The sequence below is a fragment of the Haematobia irritans genome, chromosome 1, assembly GCF_050003625.1.
Source record: "Haematobia irritans isolate KBUSLIRL chromosome 1, ASM5000362v1, whole genome shotgun sequence".
Lineage (NCBI taxonomy): Eukaryota > Metazoa > Arthropoda > Insecta > Diptera > Muscidae > Haematobia > Haematobia irritans.
The window spans coordinates 220,547,881-220,550,297 of record NC_134397.1 but is presented as its reverse complement, the minus strand read 5'-3'; positions in this window follow the sequence as shown (position 1 = coordinate 220,550,297).

The following is a 2,417-nucleotide window of genomic DNA, read 5'->3' as shown; positions in this document are numbered from 1 at the left end:
GAAAAAATTTTCTATAGAAATAAAATATTGACAAAATTTTGTATAGTAATAAAATTTTGAACAAATTTTTTATAGAAATAAACTTTTGTCAAAATTTTCTATAGTAATAACATTTTGACAAATATATGTAATATGGACCAATTTTGGCATGGTTGTTAGCGGCCATATACTAGCGCAATGTACCAAATTTCACCACGTATCAAATTTCAACCGGGCCAATTTTTTGCATGGTTGTTAGAGACCATATAATAACACCACGTACCAAATTTCACCCGGATCCGGTGAATTTTGCTCTTCCAAGGGGCTCAGGAAGTCAAATTTGGGGATCGGTTTATATGGGGGCTACATATAATTATGGACCAATCCCTGCATGGTTGTCAGAGACCATATACCAACACCACGTACCAAATTTCAACCGAATCGGATGAATTTTGCTCATCCATGAGGCTCTGGAGGTCAAATCTGAGGATCGGTTTATGTGAGGGCTATATATAATTATGGACCGATGTGAACCAAAGTTTGCATGGTTGTTAGAGACCATATACTAACACCATGTACAAAATGTGCTTCTCTTAGAGGCTCTGCAAGCTAAATCTGGGGATGGGTTTATATGGGGGCTATATATAATTATGGTCCGATGTGGACCAATTTCTGCATGGTTGTGAGAGACCATATACTAACACCATGTAACAAATTTGAACCGGATGAATTTTGCTCCTCCTCCTGAGCGTCGGTTTATATGGGGGCTATACGTAAAAGTAGTCCGATATGGCTCATTTGCAATACCATCGATAGCTTGTTTCGTTCGGAAGTTAGCGTGATTTCAACGGACGGGCGGACGGACATGCTTAGGTCGACTCAGAATGTCACCACGACCCAGGATATATATACTTTATGGGATCTTAGAGCAATGACAAAGTTGATATACCCCCCATCCAATAGTGGAGGGTATAAAAATAGTAAAGATAAATCATACAACTATTATTATTAATATTTAATTCGATGAATATTTATATGTGAATAGTTAGTGAATTTACAACAAAAAAGAAATAAATAAAAGTATTTAAAAAACAAATACGAGTATATATATGTAACATATACACTGTTAGAAAAATATGTTTTTCATATGTTCCGATATAAACAAAATGTGTTTCGGGCACGATTTTAAACCACAATATATTTAAGTGCGAACATGTAATGTTCCTAAACTAACACTAAATGTTTGGGACATCTATGTTAATATGTTAGAATATATTATGTTTGGGGCATGAATGTTTCATAAAAATCATATGTGTGAATACAAACATATATAAATTTACAAATTTCGACTAAACATACATATGTTGTGATATTTTATTCAAAGCGACAGAGAGAGTATAGAGAGAAATAGAGATGGAAACCGGGAGAGTTGACGAAAGATATCAATATAACACAGCAAAAGAGTCAAAAGAGAACAATTTCTGTGAAACCGCTTGTATGTTGTTTCGGAAAACTGTTTTATGATAAGGCCAAAAATTTGATATGTTTAAGTCTAAATATTATTTAATTTGAATAAAGAGAATATACATTCTGAACCAAGAGAATAGACATTTGAAAAACAAACAGCTTATGTTTTCGCCTTGAGAGCAGCATTTTATGTATGTGTGGACATGTGTTTTGTTTATCATTTTAGCATTATGGACACAATTTTTTTCTTGGTTCGTGAAAAGAAATCAGGGGTCTTCATAAAAATAACGAAAGGACACTATACTCTTTTTAGAGTTGGGACAGTAAAATGAAATAAGGAGGAAATAGTGAAAAAATACACAGTAAAATGTAAAAAAACAAACTTTAGTTCCTCTTTATTAAAAAGTAGTCCACGAGGAGTTGACGGACACCATCAAATATAAAAGCGGGCATTAAGTTCGAGTTTTACAGCTAAAACAATTTAAAAAGTTTATTTTCTTTAAAATGAATTATTAAAGAAAAATAAAAGGAATTTTAGAGCGATGGTGTTAAATGCTAGTAAAAAACTGTTCACTCCTAAATAAATGTATGTTTATATTATAAAATTATGTATGTATGTTTATACTCGACTCCACGTTCTTCTTTTGTTAGTTTTTGAATTCCTTCCAAATTTTAAAGTTTTGTCCAAAAACAGTTTTTTATTACAATATTGTTATTTTTGCAATAAAAAATAATATTTTATCCAAAAATCAGTCAATTTCGTTTATATCAAGCACTGTTACTGACTATAAATCTTTAATAACGCTCATTTCGAAGTTTCATTTAAAAAAATGTAATATAGTATAAATATAAATGTGTAAATTAAAAAAAAAAATGTTCGGTCGGAGCAGGGATTGAACCCACGACCCTTTGCATGCAAGGCAGACATGCTAACCACTGCTCCACGTGGCAAACAAATGTATGTTTCTGTT